This window comes from Hermetia illucens, chromosome 6, assembly GCF_905115235.1.
Source record: "Hermetia illucens chromosome 6, iHerIll2.2.curated.20191125, whole genome shotgun sequence".
NCBI lineage: Eukaryota > Metazoa > Arthropoda > Insecta > Diptera > Stratiomyidae > Hermetia > Hermetia illucens.
This window is the reverse complement of record NC_051854.1, coordinates 91,886,035-91,904,928: the sequence shown is the minus strand read 5'-3', so window position 1 is coordinate 91,904,928 and position 18,894 is coordinate 91,886,035. Positions and strand designations below refer to the sequence as shown.

Below are 18,894 nucleotides of genomic sequence, written 5' to 3'. Positions count from 1 at the left end.
AGTAACCGCGCAGCGTGTATTGCGTTAGTAGTTCCGCAGTTTTTAACAAATCCGGCTTGATTCACGGTTATTTCAACGATTTCGCAAATACGGTTTTCAAGAATGAATCATTGATTGAAATCGATTGGTTGTTAGTGAGTTATACTTTGTCGACCCATGTTGTACGTGATCCTGAAACTGGGGATTCACCAATCTTACCTAAACACATCTTTGTCGATCGGGGATTTTTGAATTAAAAAAATTATAGCTTACAGTAATGTCTCTAGTATTGAATTCCAATGAGCTTACACCACTTACATTCTAATAGAATTTTCAACCAGGGTCGGTCCGAAAAAAGTCAAGATGCTTATCTAGAACTAGAACTAGACATTTCTGCCTTATATCAAACTGGAATTTGACTTTTTCGATAGTGGACTTGCAGATGCTACGTTTGGATATATAGGTTTGCCTCGTTTCCTTTGATGGGCAGTTTTTATATCCTCGTCCATCAATAGCTATTTTGCAATTGCTTGTAAACCAAGTCGAGGTGGAAGATATAGGGTTCTTAAAACTATGTGAGATGAATGAACGCATACGATTTTGAATTATATTATTCATGGAGTCGCATAAGAAGTCCACATTCTTCACAGCGAATATCAGCCGACTAGTTTAAGTTTACCACTCTTATGTATTTATTCAACGCGACCCAGTCGGCCCTGGCGTAATGCCACACTAAGCGGTTGGTGGAATAATTGCATTTATAGCCTACGACAAAGATTAGGGTTGAAAAAATTGATAGCCCATTGGTTTTTCAGTCGAAGGACAGTCCTGGTCCTGAATAGTGCGGTTCTAGAGAGAAGTACTTGCTAAAGTACTGCTTTTTGTGGCACTGTGTGGACTGGTGTTGGACTGTTTCTGGCAGATGGTGGGTGATCTGAATGCCAAACTGCATCCTGGAAAACAATAATTCAGTCTTGTCACATTGCTGACGGTCTATCATCAGGTCAGTTGTGCTTAGAATGATCTGGTATGAACATATAACCAGACCGACCACATCGGCGTCAGCATCAGATTTAGCAGTTGTGTTATGAATGTGCGTAACAAATGGGGGTGCGGAAAATCCTTTGTTACGCAAATGAAACAAGGTCTGAACAATCTGCTCGGGAATATCGATGAGAATTTGGTCGCTATCAAAACTGCCTTGACCTTTATCGCGCCATGAAATAGCTTGCAAATGGTCTGCGATGATGAGCAGCTGGGTAGATCGAAGCAACACTTCATAACATCCGTTGCAGTCCCAGCCCGCAGACTACTCCTCTTAATAAAAGTACCATCAATGCGCTGAAGAGAAGCAAAGACCTGAGCCTGGCACTATGGAGGCATTTTTTGCAGTTGCTGCATTCTCTGTAGAGCCGCTATTTCAGCTATCCGCAACTTCTGGGGTTTGGTCATTCACTTCTGATCCCTATTTACAGATTGACCTCAGTGGAAGTGAACCGACTCTTATCTTTCAGTCAACTTTTGTAAGTACAAATGGGGAACCAGACTGATCGCTTCCAAAGGATGACAATTGTAGGGTGTGTTGGTCCGAAGTAGTAAACTAGAACTACTAGCCAACAAGTCAACGAGAAATCCTGGACTTGATTAATTTTAGTGTAAATAAAAATGTGAAGCGTAAGCTATGCTATGAGTTACTTTCAGATGTGATCGTTAAACTTGCAAGTACGCCTAGCAAGGAATCCAGCTGACAAATTCACAGCCAAAAGGTAGAATTACCAAAAGCACATAAGCAGCGTTCATCTGCAAATCAGCAGCAACCGGGAGTAATCTATTATAGATTACTCGCTCTAGCATTTTGCCCACAGTGTCCAAAAGACAAATAGGTCTGTAGGAGGTTGGCTCACCTGGAGGTTTGCCAGCTTTAGGCAGTAGCACCAACTTCTGTCGTTTCCATGTTGCAGGAAATATCCCCTTGGACATGCATGCTTCGAACAACTCAGCGAACATGTCCGGTCTGGATTCTACGGCAAGCTTGAGGACCTTATTCGGCACGCCATTCAGACCCGGAGCTTTATTATCTCCTATTCTAGCGCAGATCTCCAGCAGCTCGTCACTGGTGACTGGCGGTATTGCCGTATCGTTCAGAGGTCGCTGGAAGCTGTCTATGCCCTCCTCTTGCTGGGGGAATAACCCCTGGATAATTTTTAACAAGAGTGAAGGACACGTGATCTGCGGAGATGATCGCCCTCTGAATCGCCCCATCACGATTCTATAGGCAATCCCCCACGGGTTTACGTCCGCTTCTAAACAGAGCTCCTTAAAGCATTCCCTCTTGCTCCGTTGGATGGCGAGCTTGAGGGTTTTGCGAGCTTCCTTATAGGCGCGCTCTTTTTGCCCTTGGTCGATTCTGCCTACCGCTCTTTGAGCCGCTCTTCTGGCTCGGTGACAGGCAGATCGAAGGCTGGCCAGTTCAGCATTCCACCAGTAGTTTGGTCTTCTACTGGGGAAAGAGCACCTCCTCGGCATGGATGCGTCACACGCTTTGGCGATTCATTGGGCCACATGGGCAGCTCTTTCCGTAGAGGCGCCTGCTTTATTAGGTTGGTCTAACCACACCTCCATGAAGGTCTGCTCATCCAGAGCTTTAGCGGACCAGCCTGACATCTTTCTCGGTTTTGGGCATGATGGTCTTATGCCCGGTGACTCCACCCATAGCCCAAAGAAGATTGCCTGGTGATCGCTGTGGGTGTAGTGCTTGTTGACGCACCAAGCCATACGACGCGCCAGTGCAGGGCTGACAAAAGTTAGGTCTACGATTGAGGTACACCCCCCTTTCTGAAAGGTGTTTACATATCCTTCGTTGGCGAGAACGACATCCAACTGTGCAAAAGCGTCTAATAGACTGCGGCCCCTTGCATTTGTCTCTCTGCTACCCCACTCACGGGCCCAAGCATTGAAGTCCCCAGCAATCACCTTTGGACTACGACTCCTTGCATCGAGAACAAGACTGTCAAGCATTTCTTCGAATTCGGGCAGTGTCAGGTTTGGTGGGGCGTAACAGCTGTACACATATACCCCGTTTATTTTCGCCCACACAAAGCCACTGTATGTCTGATTCCCAGTACATTGTATGGCTTGTCGACCGCATGCCCATATCGCTGCTCCACCAGACGAATCTATAATCCACACGCCACCGTGACGGTTTCTATAGGGTTCGCTAATGATGACAATTTTCACCTTGGATTCATAGACGGTCTGCTCGAGTAAATCTTGAGCGACCTTACAATGATTGAGGTTTATTTGAATAAACCTTATTTTTTCATTGAAGTTAGCGCCTTCCTAAATTCCGGGCATTTAGAACTCCCGGCAATATGCCGGTAGTCCTGTCCCTCACTTCCTTCGCACAATAAGCATTTGGGGTCCCTACTGCACGCTTTGGCAATATGGTCTTTCTCCCCACACCTTTTGCATTGATCGGACCGATCAATGCCGCAGGTGCATGCCTTCGCGAAATGGCCAAACGCGAGGCACTTAAAGCACCTCTTTAGAGAAATCTGCTCTCTCAGACGGCAAACAACCCATCCGATTCGAACTTTCCCGGCCGCCAATAACTTCTGCGCGGCATCCACTGGCAATCGCAATGTGGCCGCTTGAGTATTGCTATAGGCTTTCCGCAAACTCACAATGGCCTCTTCGGCAAGTTCCTCCAACTTGAACTGTTCCATCAAGGCAGTGCAAATTTCTCCTTTGGATGTCACTTCATCGAGATCCTTGCACTCTATATAGACCTCATATTTTTGTTTCCGTACTGTGACATTCTCCCCAAGTGAGTTCTTAACCTGAGGCCATCAGTTTTGCCCAAGCTGGTTTTTTTCAGCTCAAGCATGAGGTCACCTTTTTGGGTCCTTCGAATCTTGCTGACATTTCCGCCTAGATCTTTTAGGTCGGGGTCAGCTTTGACCTTTTTCAGTATCTCCGCGTAAGACAAACTTCCATTGCTGGAGATTACAATCGCTTCTGGGCGGATTCGCACCTTTGCCTTTTTCTTCGCTTTTTTCCTAACTACCTTGGTCCAATCACCTTTTTCATTCCCCTTGGATTTTGTAGAGTCGATTGCCGGAGCTCGCGCTTGGGGGACCTGCTTTCTCTCTTCGGTGCCTTTAGTTCCATTCTTCGGAACTATTTGTATGGCTTTTTTCCTCTTAGGCGCCTGCTGACTTCCTAGAGGATCCACATCTCCTTCCCGCACTCTCTTGTTTGATGGCAGGCCGATTGCAACACGATTAGGTGTCACTTGGGTCGCTTGTGACACCGTTGGGACAACAGATTTCGACTTGCCCTTGGAATTTTGTTCCTCCTGCTGCGATTTGTTGTAGAGCACTCTAATTGCTCTGACCATACTTTTTATGGCTTGGTGGACGTTGTGCTTGTCCTTGATGAACTCAGACAGCTCCACTATTTTCGCACCAAGCTGTGTGAATGGTAATTCCTCTGCTTCAGGGGTCTGCTCTCCATGATGATTCCTAACCAGATTACTACTTTTAAATACTCCTTCACATTTGGCATTCATTTACCTGTTTTATCTTTTTTGATGTTTGGCACTGGCGGAGATCTCAAAGTTGACGAACTTCTTCTCCTTTTCCTGGTCCTGGAGTACCTCCTGTTGCTGCTCCTCTTGAATATGTGCGGTCGATGTTGTTGCTGTTTCTGTTGTCCAACGATCTGCTTTCAATTCAGCCTTCTTCGGTTTTGTTACTGGTGTCCTTGGTAGAGTGGTACTTCGCTTGAACACTTCCTTTTCCAAATCTAAAACACTTGTAGCATTAGATGCCACGGTGGCCAAGTTGTCCACCACCGAGGCACTGCGGTCGAGGGATATCGACGGCCGGGAGCCCGCTTGCTCACTCCCAAAAGCCGCCGGTACTGGGGTTCCGAGCCCCTGCACCGTAAGTTTACTCCTTCTCTCGTCTTCCATGGTGGTTTTATTTTCTGGGTGTCCTTCCCATAGCCATTTTGGTCCACGCACCAGAGATGAGCAAACACTAGCCCATGCACAGTCAGAAAAGAAAAGTTCATGAACACATATTTACACATCAATAGGTATGCCCCTATCCGCCACCTGGGGTCGCGCCTGATGGGAAATCTGGCAACTCCTCACAGGACTGTCTGTCTGTCTGTCGGTCCGTCTGTCTGTCTGTCCGTCACACGCATTTTTCTCGGAGACGGTTATAGCGATTGACACCACATTTGATAGAAAGGTGGAAACTGTGATCGCTCACGCATACAGTGAGTTACATCCTTTTACGTCGAATTTAAGGGGGGGTCCCCATATATGCAAAAGGGGGGTGTTAAATTTTTTTTTCATCAAATATAGTCGTGTGGGGTATCAAATTAAAGGTCTCGGTTAGTAGTTTTCGAAGCCGGTATCAGTTTTGACTTTTGCTGAAAAGGTGGGGAGTGCAGGGGGTTGAAAGTGGTCATTTTTTTAACGAACCCATTCTCAGGAACTACCCAACCGAAAAATCTGGAAAAACTCAGGGGGCTGCCACTATATGGTGCCTAGGCTCCGAAATATCCTCCATATCGATACCTGTTCAAATAAAGTTAATAATAGTATATTACTATAATTTTTAGTAATTGACCGGAAAACCTACCTTAAGTTCACCCTAGAATCGCAAAATGAGTAATTATGAGTGGGATCTCTGAATGTCAAAGTTCATGGGCAACAAATCGGAGTCGACTTGCCCCTATATATTCTCCTGTCTCAAGGACCATCCGTAAAGAGGAGTTTTCTTCGGAAATTAAGATCTGTTGTGGTAATCTCTCTCAAATCTTAATACAGTTTGGTACATTCTGCAATATTTAGCTGCAAATTTCTCCAGAATAATTTCACACTTCCTGTTCTATAAAATGAATCCTTGTAGCATTTTCGAAATTGGCTCCCGCTGGCAGAGGATTTGTGGTTCCTTTTCCGGCTCTAATGGTCGTCCGCCAAGCAGACCAATCACTCATTCCCCTATTGCTTCGAATTCAAGCACTTCGACCATATTCCTCCCCATTGAAGCAACAACACTGATACACTCATTACCGCCATTCGTCTTTCGACGTTCGCCATTCGATTTATATGTGCTTCCCTCAAGTCGTTGTCGTTGCGACGAGGTTCAGTTCACATTTTCTGGTCAGACTGGTCTGGTCTGTGTAGTCGATGTGGTTCGCTTCATTTGACCGGGTACCATAGTACATTTCCTCGCATTCTCGGCCGTGTACGCACCTCCAAGACATACTGGTTCTTACACGCGACTCAAGTTCTTTCTTAACGCAACGAGGAGTATCTTAAGTCCTTGGAGATATTTGAACTCAATTGAAACGCTGTGCAGCCCGTTGAGCCTAGAATCTCAAACCGGGTGTGTTTGGAATGGCTCGCGGTCTCTAGTGCGAGCCGCGGTACTAGCATTCTCCGGGACGGAAAACCGGAATGAACCGTACAATCGCGGAAAAGATACCCAGGCTTCAGAGATAGGTACGTGCGGTCGAGTGCTGAGAAATTCATTCCGCTCCGTTAGTCATAGGTGTGACGACCCTAGCGACAAAGCCCGCGACGATAACGACCACGATAACGATATTAGTTGTAGAATAATAGGCAAAAGTGCTGATTGAGCTGGTGCTTTCTGAAGTGCAGGTGGAGTGATAGCGTCCCTGTGGCCAAACGCAAGCATTTCTCGCTAAGGTGTGTCCCCGTGTGTGAAAAGTTCATGAAAATCTCAAGGTGCTGCCCGTGAGTGAGTGTGTGTGCCGTATCTAATTGTGCAATTGATACAGCGGTCGCAAGTGCTTCTTAGCTCAAATCGGATTACTCCCGGCGACGTCTTGTTTTGGATTTAATGCGCACTAAGGTCGTCGCCGATTATTTTTAGCTTTTCCAATCAGCAGAACAACGCTCGCAGGCGTCTAGCATTTCGAGCCCCAGTGAAGGCAGAACGGGCGCTAGTAGTGGCATCAGTGCTCCAGTTACAAATGAATGACTCATTCAACTCTTGTCGACATCTTGCTCGCGGAGTTTCTCAACGTCTCCATGCCACCACTTGGCCTCATCTGGAGCTAGAGCTGTTGCTGCACTGCTGGGCCTTGAGAAGTTGCTAAGCTACTCATTGCGGCCTTCTTGTACCATTTTGTGAATTGGAGGACTCGAACGTGTGCACGACTACACCGGATATCGGCCATATCCTGTCGTTTACGACACTGCAACGTCACATATCGGCCAATAGTGGCTGCTGGGGTTTAGGAGTTCAGAAGACGACGTTGACCCTTCGACTCGGGAACTCTAGTTGACGAGCAACGAGAAGCCGCGGCCAGCAGCTGGTGTTCAATATACGCCCTTTAGTCAAGTATGTGGGTTTTCATGTCAGTCAATTGATATTAGTTTAGTATCTAATCGAAATGTTACGACATGTGTGTACACACAATTTACGAGGAAGATTGGATAATAGGATATCAGCCGATTGGAAAGGCTTAACGTCTCGATTGTTATTGGCCTTGTTGACTGTTTGATAACATGGCAAATGGGGTTAATGTATGGTTTCCTGGACGTTTATTTATGACCTCAAAGATAACAAATGGAATTCCGGAGGAAAGATCTTTGCATTGCTTAATTTGAAGGAGTTTCGCTGTTTGAACATGAAAAAAAGTGTGAATCGACAATGGATCGTTGTATTCTTTCTCCGTAATCCTTACTACAAGTAATTTTCGGCTATACTTAGTTGGGACAAGCTTCGTAAACGCCTACATTTCTCTAATGACGAAATTCTAATGAACGCATGCAACCATGAATATCTTTCTTTCAATATGAGCCCTTCTTGAGGAATGTGATAACTGCTTCCCGAAATGTAGTACATGTGGTGGAAAAAAACCTCCCACATTGGGCGCTATTTCTATTTTTTTTCATAATAGGATAGGTGAATGCATTTACGCACAGAGTGTTGGACACTCGCAACGGTACGTCAGAAGACGTCGCCTGCTAGGCGTAGGACCCCCAATATTTGCCATTAGCCTACTTAACGCCGAAACTGTTCGCTACTGCTTTTATCTGCTCAGAAAAGCTCATCTTTGAGTCAACAATAAGCCCGAGGCACTTTACCGCTGGTGTTGACTCGATTATCGACTCGCCGAACGATATAAGATGCAAAGGTCAGAATGCTCTTTTTAGTCAGAATGACACTTCGGTTTTTTGCCATGAGTAGTCATAGTACCCGTCGCATCAATATGCGATTCGGCTTTGCCCCTGTTTGACAGTACGTCCTGCAACAAGCGCTGCAACATCATCTGCATCTCCCAGGCGCGACTATTCTGACATGTCGAGTTTAAGTAGACTATCATAGGTAGCGTTCTAGAGTTCCGGCCCGAGGACGGATCCTTGTGCTACCCCCGACGTGACCTCTATCCTCTTCTGACCCTCTAGCATTCCATAGAGCAGGGAACGGTTCCTAAGATAATCCCTCAATATCCGTAAGAGATCGATCGGCACGTGAAAATTATTGTCTAGTGTGCCTAGAATGTATTTTCATCTTACGGAATTAAAGGCTTTTCTGACGTCAAGCGTTACAAGGAGCACCACCCGTCGAGTTCGTCGACTATGTGGCTCCGCTCGTCGAACGGTATCCACGATTCGCATGACAGCATCAACTGTGGATCTCCCTGCCATAAAATCGAACTGCGGTGGAGATAAATTTCCGGCAGCGCGTATCGCTTCTGCAAGTCTACTTCTGATGAGCTTTTTGAGCACTTTTCCAGCAGTGTCAACCGTACATAGTGGGCGGTATGAAGACGGCAACTCGGGGCTGCCTTTCCCTTTGCTGATCAGCGCAAGCATGACCACCTTCCAACGAGCAGGAAAAATGCCCTCGTTCAGACAAGTGTTGAATGCGCCGAGGTCTAGGTCTGGCTGGTGCTGGAATAGCAGTTTGTATACCTCTGCTGAAATACCATCGGGTCCAGGCGTCTTGAATTTCATTGAGAGGACTGCTTGTTCCAATACTTTTATAAAGAAAAGTGGACAGTACTCCGCGCTGCCCGCGCCGACGTCATCATCGCGTACAGGTTGCGCAGGGAATAGTACCCGTACAATGTGGTCCATGTGCTCGACCTTAAGTGAACAGGGTTTTTGCAGGGCTCCGATTTTTCGGGCTATCAGTTTATAATCGAACCCCCACGGGTTCTCGTTCACCTCGTTGACCAGATCCTGCCAGCAGCGAGCTTTGCTCTTGTTTATTTCGCTGCGGAGTTTCCTTTTGGCTGATTTGTACTCCATCATTATAGTACATACCTCCTCTCAGTCGCTTAGACGTTGTGTTAAGCGGCGAAGCTATGCAATTTCTACCATCCGCCATGTCTCGATGCCCTCATGTGCATGGAGGCTCCGCAGGCCGTTATTAGCATGTACATAACTGAATTTACGACAGTGTCAGCTGCGGCGCCATCATCCCCAGGAGTGCCCTCCAGCGCGGCCCCACCTGTTCCAAGAGTTTCGACAAACCTCCCGGTGTTCACTTTTGCAACGCTCCATGTAATGAAAGATGGCCGGGGTGGCGTACACCGAGAGTTTGTATCCACCGCTTCGAAGACAATGTATTGATGGTCGCTTGCCGAGAACTCTTCCAGAACTCGCCACTCGTCCACCAGTGACTCCGACGTCCGGAACGCTTCCCTCGCAGCCTGGACGCCGAAACGTTGGTGTGAATCCGGTGTTTAGAACTACCAGTCCTGTTCTCGCCACCATTTCGAGAATTCATTTCCTTCTGGAGTCTGTGAGGCATGCCCCATTCAAGTGCCTTGGTATTGAAGTCACCGCCAACCAGGATCCGCCCATCTGTGTCTAAGCGTAATCGAAGGCATCAAGCCTGCGTCGAAAGTCCGCCATCGACTCATTCGGCGTAAGATAAACACTGAAAAACGTTATCCCTGAACACCGAATCCAAACAAAGCCGTCCCCTCGGCCTTTGATAAGAACTCTAAGAAGGGTGTCGTCCCGAACCCATGGTCTCTGCAGCGAACTGCGCTAGCAACTCGTGAGCGGTTGCACTCCGGTGGATATTGATTTGTAGGATGCGAATCATGTTGACCGCGTCCTAGCTCTTTCCACTTCTGTTCTGAATAGTGGACGCCGCCCCGAGCCGTTCTCATCAGACACGCCACGGTCCCTGCATAGAATGCAGCTTTCCTTTTCATTGCAGGTGTTCGCTTTATGGCCTGACTCACCGCATTTGCGGCATGTTGCCCTTCTGTCAGGTCCCCAACAGGTTGCAGACGTGTGCCCATAATCCAAACATATGTAACATTTGGTTGGGGCGGCCCGGATTCGTATCCTACACACTACCTATCCAATTTTCATTTTCCCACTGTTTAGAAACTTTCTTGCGTATTGCTCGGCAACTTCCACCAGAAGTGATACCAATCCGGACATTGGTCAGCTTCGGACATTCGCGTTTGATGGCCTCTTTTACTTCGTTCTTTTCTGTGAGACAATCAAGGTATCGGATTTAAAGAGAACACGCGGGTTTCAGGTTGGAAACCAAAGCTTTCTCCCCAGAGGCTCCTTGACTGTTTCAGGTAACTTTACTTGTTGTCCTCGGGTTTAGTTCGATTAGGACTCCACCATCCTTCGTTTTACGAATGGAAGACACTTCTGCTTCGCTATCTTCGGGTTTGATCTTGTAACGGATTCGACCAAGGACTTCCGAAAAATCCTTGCCTCTCGTCGGCTTAATAAGCAGAGCTGGCGGTCTACTTCTCCTTCGTCCCCCACCTTTTCTTTTGGTGCTTCGTCCTTCGTGCCTGCCTTAATTTTGAGCAGGGGTTTTTCTGATGACGCGGCTTGTTGTCTCTTGTCCCTCTTCGCCCTCTTCTTCTGAGCCCTGGAGGGTACCTGAATGAAGTCTCCTTCAGATGCCCCTTCTTTCTTTCGTTTTTCCCCAGTTCGCTCTGCAATGGGCTGTCTGCGATTTGTTTGGCGCTCGTAATGTCCTCATCGGGAGGCGCGGTTGTTTCTGCTTCCTGCGGATTTTCTGTTACTCTCCATGACAGCCTATAATATGAAACTCTGTCCAGGAGCTCCTCCAGCTCCATCAGCCCGTTTTTCACCCCTTTGCTGACGTTTTTCTGGAGGATCGTCGTAGATCGCATGCGCTTCACATTCGACAGCGCTCCCAATCCGCATCCGGTAATACCCAAACATGCAGTAAGGCTAGTTTATACTGGAGACGCTTTCGTCTCGTCTCGTACAATCCATGCATGTTTGAACATCAACATTCGATTTGAACGGACGTGTTAGATGCACTTTAAGTGCGACCATTCTTCAGTTTCCTTTCATCTTGTTCTTAGCGCATAACCATAGCGGACGGGTAGTCATGGATGTGCTGAAGGACATTTCATGTAACCGCGAACGATGGCGCGTGGATGATTAACGCGCTATACTTCACCAAGGGGTGAATGACAACCGTATACATACATAATAGTATTCTTCGAGCCTTTTCTCGATAAAGCTGGCCCTCCTTTCTGTTCAATACTCCGCGCAAGTGAAACGATTAATTTTCGCGTTTCTTGTGTAGTTTAATTTTTCCTACCCAGACTCATCTCATGTTCAAAAGGGATCCTCTTTTGCCGTAGGGGCTGGTAGTTTTTCGTTTAAGTTTCAAGCTTTGTCGAGGAGATTCCGTTTCTTCATCTGACTCCAGCGCTTGATAAGATTTTTGATCTTTGTACCAAGTTTCGTAATCGCCTTGGGCTTACTATTCGCCATCATACCGAAGGAAATTGGTCGATTTTCTGGCAAACATCGGCTTTTGCGCTCGGGGATCCTTGCACAGTTTTCTACTGGCACCTTTGCTATATCAGAAACCATCATTTATTTCATAAACCCATTATCTGACACTATCCAATCCAATAATCTAGAGAAAAAGTCATAATCATCGTCATCAACGGCGCTACCACCGGTATCCGGTCTAGGTCTGCCTTAATAAGGAACTCCAGACACCCCGGTTTTGCACCGAGGTCCACCGATCCGATATCACTACAAACTGTTCGGCATCCTGAGCTACGCCATCGCTCCATCTCAGGCAAGGTCTGCCTCGCCTTCTTTTTCCACCATAGATATTGCCCTTATAGACTTTACGGGCGTGATCATCCTCATCCATATGGATTAAGTGACCCGCTCACCGCATCCTGTTGAGCAGGATTTTAGTCATAACCAGACGGTCGTGGTCTCGCTCGTAGCCCTCGTCGTTATGTAGGTTACGGAATCGTCCATCCTCATGCAGGACATGAGGACTGGCAAGATCATAGTCTTGTGCAGTAAGAGCTTTGATCCTTTGATGAGACGTTTCCAGCGAAACAGTTTTTGTAAGCTGAAATAGGCTCTGTTGGCTACCAAAAACCGTGCGCGGATTTCATCGTCGTAACTGTTATTGGTTGTAACTTTCGATCCCAGATAGAAGAGATTATCAACGGTCTCAAAGTTGTAGTCTCCTATCTTTATTGTTCCCGTTTGACCAGTACGGTTTGATGTTGTTCGTTGGTTGGTTTTTGGTGTTGACGTTGCCACTATATACTTTGTCTTGCCTTCATTGATGTCCAGCCCAAGATCTCACCCCCATTGCCGCCTGCTCGATTTGGATGAAGGCAATTTGTACGTCTCGGGTGGTTCTTCCCATGATGTCGATATCGTCAGCATAGGCCAGTACTTGGGTGGACTTAAATAGGATCGTACCCCTTGCATTTACCTTAGCATCACGGATCACTTTCTCCAGGGCCAGGTTAACGAGGACGCATGATAGGACATCCCCTTGCTGATATTTAGTGGTATCGAGGATGATCCCGCTGCTTTTATCTGGCCTCGCACATTGGTCAGGGTCAGCCTAGTCAGTTTTATTAATTTCGTCGGGATACCGAATTCTCCCATGACCGTGTATAGTTTTACTCTGGCTATGCTATCATAGTCGGCTTTGAAGTCGGTGAACAGATGGTGCAACTGATGTCCATATTCCAACAGTTTTCCCATCGCTTGCCGCAGAGAGAAAATCTGATCTGTTGCTGATTTGTCTGGAATAAAGCCTCTTTGGTATGGGCCAATGATGTTCTGGGAGTATGGGGCTATTCGGCCTAGCAAGATAGAGGAGAATATCTTATAGATGGTACTCAGCAACGTGATACCTCTATAATTGCTGCACTGCGTGATATCCCGTTTTTTATGTCTGGGACTGATAGTGCCTCGTTGCCAGTTGTCAGGCATTGATTCGCTACCCCATACTTTGAGCATCAGTTGATGAACCACTTGGTGTAATTGGTCGCCTCCATATTTAACGAATTCGGCTGTAATTCCATCGGCTCCTGGCGACTTATGATTTTTAAGCCGATGAATTGCACGGACTGTTTCTTCTATGCTTGGCGGTGGCAGCATTTGTCCGTCGTCTTCAGTTGGCGGGACCTACCTCCAACTCGTCGATGTTCTGGTTGTTCAGTAGTTCATCAAAGGACTCAACCTATCGCTCGAATATGCTCATTCTGTCGGAAATCAGATTTCCCTCTTTAGCTCGGCAGGATGAGCATCGAGGTGTATAAGGCTTCATCCTGCTGCCTTGTTGGTAAAACTTCCGCGCCTGGTGCAGTTGCTCCCTGTGCTTTTGTAGTTCACAGATCTGTTGGTTCTTCGAGGTTTGATTTTGCTATCATGCTTGGGACAGACTTCGAGGATCCGCTCAACTTCCTTCTCCGACTCTGCAGTCTCCTCTGTAAGGGTCTTATATTTCTAAATTTCTCTTGCAAGCGCCGTGTCCATAGGCTTCCACTTATGATATATTTTCCAAGCCGATAACAGCAGATTTCATTTTTTGGCTGACTAACTAACCTACTCTGAGCGCATGAATTACTGGATGGCCGCTATCATATATGGTGTAGTTGCTCTTCTTCAGGAAATCGGTCCCTGTCCGACGCATTCCTTGCCACGCTATTACACCAGCCCTATATTGAGACAGAGGCTAGCTGCTTGGCAGCTGCATCTCTATAGAGGGAACGCACGTTCCATGAGAAAATGGGCAAATCGTTATTCCGTTGTCGGGTTCGTGGTTGTAAAATCCATCCTGTCCGAAGCGCCTTCTATGGCTTGGTAACGTTGGTTTTCCGTGAAGGGTTGTCAGCCGTATCCAAACCGCAGCCTGGAGGACCAGTTGGTACAATTTGTCCCGTTTTTAGAGAACTCACCTTCATCCATCTCCATTTGCAGCTTTTCGTTAAGAAAGAGCTTCCAGCGGTCACCACGTGGAGGTGGAGATAGGATTTGGTAGTAGAGCTGTTGGTGTTGGTTCATTAGGCGTTACTCAGGTTTTATGCTCAATCCATGATTGGTATCCACAATCCACGTTTCGCCCCGGGACCTATACTATCCTTTGAACACCAAAAATTCGTGATGGTTCCCCTATATGACATTTGATAGTGCATCCTAGGAGTGCATTTCAGTAGTGCAGATTATATTGGAAAGTTTGTTGGAAATCGTGCTATTATTAACAGAGTTGTAATAGGTCAAAATTGTCTATTTGTTCTTTTTCTTTTCTTTCGCTTAGTTTCTATGACAAGGGAGTTATCATTGCTATAATTTCCCTATTCGGTTTCGAAATTTTGTCGATTATCTAGTTTTTTGAAGATATTCCTTCCCTTGTTGTCCAAAAAGTAGGCGACATGGCACTATAAATAGGTGTTGAACAGTAAGTTGAATGCTTTTTTACCTTTGCAAATCTCCGATTCACTCAGCGCTAGTGACAATTGCCAAGGCAATCAATTCAGAAAGTTTGCATGGCTCTATCACATTAAATAGATATTAACTTTATCTTCCAACAGTTAAGATAAGATTTCCATTCAAATATCAACAATTGAGAATTGCTATAATCTACACGTTCCCAACGAATAAATATTGCCCCGTATCCCATTTCCTGTATGACTCCATGAAGGTCACGATACGAGCTCGATTGTAAGTGATAATGATGGTTTGGAAATGGAACGAAACCCTTAATCGCAGGTGCTACCCAGTAATGACTTTGATTCGCCTTGACGCCTAAACTAGCCGCAAGGACATGGGGTGAAACCAATAATGACCCTAAAATCCTTGTCTGTCCTTGTTTTGTGTGCTTGCTTTTATATAGAATCACCTTTGATATATATCAGGAATGACCTTCGGCGCAATTCCTTGGCTTTTCCATATCTTTAAAGAGCACGATGGGGTGGTAGGATACAAGTAACCTTCTCGGTGCTGTTATGCTTGATGATATCCAACCGCACTATTGAATTTCTTATCTGAAATTTTTTTTTACTTCCTCACGGTCTAGATATACGACTGTCTCAGGCTTCCACCACCTTTTCTGCTCTAGATAGCCCTGAAAACATTTCTACGTAATACTTCTTAGTGAGTCAACGTGTAAAGATACATAGATATTTTTGGCTTTTATTTTTCTTGCTTGGAGCTCAGAGAGGCTAAGGAGACACGACGACTTTGACAACGCGTGTAAAAATAGAAAAAATCGATCATGTTGCCTTCTCGTTCAATGAATGTTTTCCATATCGAATCAGTTTAGGTTACAAAGTATCCGCAAGATAGATACAATGTTCTGTGTCGGAACACATAGAGTATATGATATGTGACAAAAAAACATTGAGGGAACCCGCAAAATTCAGCTTCTTAAAGTCTCGTTTATGGGAGAGTGATGGGTGAACGACGTATAGGGACGGTGTTGACCCAGCTTTAAGAAAAATGAGCGCAAAATTGACGCAGAACATTTGGGAGATGATAAATTTATGGGTGTTGCGATAATGTTTTGATAACGAGCTTCATGTTTGTGTTTAAAGAGCAACGCGATAACAGAGGCACAGAGTACTTGACTTTAAAAGTCGAATAAACAAGCACATTGCTCACTGCAACATAATATTGACAAGTGACTGTGATAGAGGCGAAAAGGTGTGGTGTGTGACACGATATGTATTATGTACATTCTGGGAGTATATCAGTTTTAAAATTATCGGTTCTTGGCGTTGATAACACAAACATTGCCATAGACAATTCTGTGACTTCTACGACGAAAGGTTCATGCCTGCATGTCCATGGCTACATACAGAGCAGATTGAGCTAGGTTTTTAGGGAGGGGGAGTTGTGTGATCAATGAACATTCAGCGAATCTGAACCCTTGGGCATATTTAATTTAATTAATTAATATCTATTGTGTTTTTTTTATCCAGAAGCTACCACTTTGCAAGGGTTATTAAAACACTAATTCCTTTTCCTCAACTCCAATTCAAAACCGATTCCAATGATTGATGGGAATTTGTATAACGTCGAAGTATTTTTTTGTTGCATACATCACGCTCAAGTGCTGAACAGTGTCGTTAATTACTGACAAAGGGGTCTAGCAACACCTTCAAAATTCACTCCAAAGTTATTACGAAGCATGTGTGAAATGGAGCGGAACAACATCCAATTCATTATAGGAACCGTTCTCAATTCATGCTATGCTTCCTTCGGTGTGGATATCACCCTTCATCCTTTGCTTCCTTTTATTATCAAATTACTTTAGAAATCCTTTAATTTCCTGGTGTGCACAAGGGTTTTTTGAATGTTTCAACGACATTCTCAAAATCAAGTAGAACTAAAGGAAAAATCGATTTGAAAAATTAAGGGGAGACGTCGAGAGCAGACGAGAACACACCGAGGATGGTGTGTTTGAAGTGAAATAAGGGTACTAGCGGTGATGGCCTTCAGAGCAAATTTAATTACCAATACATACATGGAATTATCGATATTTTAATGAAATATTGAGATATTTTGATGAAATACTGTAAAGAGAGGAACGTAAGAGGGGATTATAAAAAGCATTAGACGGAATTTTTCATGGAGCCTTGAATTGCTACTACTTCAAAGTTGTGCCATCTTGTTTGGTATGCATAGTCAGCTTTAGATTAAAGTACTGGGAAGCATTGAAATTACCTCATGGACTTCTTCCTTCGATTTTCTTCCTTTATGGTACTAAGGTTTGAGTCTCCAAACACCCCCCTTAAGTTCATCCTAGAAATGAAAAAAAATATAATTTTGGAAAGTTTGGCATAAATCCAACTATTGTTAACAAAATTATAGAAGGTCAAAACTGTGTATTTCACATGAATTTATCGTACTCTAAGACGTGTATGCCGTCATCATCATATAAAGTGAACTCATATGAACGGCGGAGTTGGAATTTGGAAATACATGCTAAGTACATCAAGGAATATTTTGAGTTGAACACATACGCGAACAGGGGAACGTGAATAGGAAATTCGTGACACAAAATGACCATCAAACCTTTATACCCGGAGCGTCCAGCTTCTGATATTCCAACTTATTTATTTGAGTCCATGTGTTGGTCCCACGAGTAGTCCGGGAAGATTGTCCACCCTGAAAGTGCCCAAGGTATTCAGGGTTCACGTACCAAAGACCATTTGCCACGCAGCCGTCGACGTATGCTGTGTAGCCTTGGCTTGGAGTCCTGTTAGCACCTTCTTGAGTACAGGGAGGACAAACCTCGCGCTGTTGCTTTGGCTCACCCCCTTGTCCGATCTATTTGCCCCTAACACATAATCAGCAAGCAAACAGATGCTCGTCAGTGAGCCAGGACAGCTCCGCGGTTTTTAATGTAATCCACAAATCGACCTGTTCTTTTGTTTCGTGGTAAGAACGAAAGTGTTGCCATCCAAAGGAGCAATATCTGGACTGTGTAGCGGGCGGGGTTGCACACATCGGTTTAATGCTTCCAACGTTTCCATGACGGTTTTGCATCATGTGACCGAGCATTATCATGTTGGAAAATCACCTTAGTCGTTTCATCTTGCTCTGGACAGTGGAACATAACATGCTCCGGGTCCTCAGGTGTGCAACCACATTCAGGATAAAAGGGAGAATCATCCAGCCTGAATTGGTGCAGGTATTTCCTGTAACCACCCTGTCCTGACAGGAATTGCGTCAGTTGGTGAAGCCCATGGTGTTTTACGTAGGCACCTTCGCCTTGCCACCTTTCGGTATTCTGCATCCTTTTCAGGAGGAATCATTTTCCTTTCTTCGTACGGGTAACGTGTGTCACTTGCCAGAATCTATCGGGATTATTCCCGCAATAACACGCGCTGCCTCGCCTGATATTGTTCTGAAGGCGCTGCACACCCTTAGCGCCACTAAGCGGTAAGTCATATTTACCCTCCTCCGATTACTCTCACACGCTAGTGCTTCCTCCCAAACTGGTGCCGCGTATAATAGTGTGGAGCGAACCTCTCCGGCCACAAGTAATCTGCGACTGTATCTTGGGCCTCCAATGTTAGGCATCATCCACGCTAATGATACGCTGGTATCTGTCGCTTTCTCACAGGCATAGGGCAGATGTCCTTTGAAATTGATTTTAGCGTCAATCATCACTCCTAGGTATTTGATAACCGGTTTCGAAGTGATGACGTGACCAACAACACAAATATTGACCGTATTCCTCTTCCTACGATTGGTAATCAAAACCGCCTCCGTCTTTTGTTTCACAAGGTCAAGCTGAACCATCTCCAGCCACGCTTTTATGGCGCTAATGGTTTCGTTAGCGTGCATTTCAACGTCTTCAGGTTGTTACGGGACGACAACCACAGCTAGATAATCTACGAAACCATCCTCCTTTGGCGCGGGAAGGACTCGGACTCCATTGTACATGACGTTCCGCAGGAGAGGACCCAACACTGAGCCCTGTGGTACTCCTGCGGTGACGGTGTACCGCTTGGATCCCTCATTCGTTTCGTACCAAAATGTCCTCTCCGAAAGGTAACTGTTAGGGAGCTTAGTTACATAACTAGGCATACCCGTTTTAACAAGTGAGCTTTTTATCC

At 45.6% G+C, this 18,894-nt stretch overlaps 1 protein-coding gene across 2 annotated transcripts in view; it reads left to right on the top strand.

Moving 5' to 3' along the window:
• Nucleotides 1–18,894, top strand: part of LOC119659620 (casein kinase I) — a 291,255-nt gene that overhangs the window by 54,001 nt on the left and 218,360 nt on the right. The window contains exon 1 of one of the 2 annotated variants that reach the window (XM_038067807.1): nucleotides 6,137–7,364. The exons of the other annotated variant lie outside the window; for it this stretch is intronic. The gene's annotated coding sequence lies outside the window, so the exon portion shown is untranslated. Of the gene's footprint in view, nucleotides 1–6,136; nucleotides 7,365–18,894 lie in introns of those variants that run through there. 2 annotated transcript variants of the gene reach the window in all.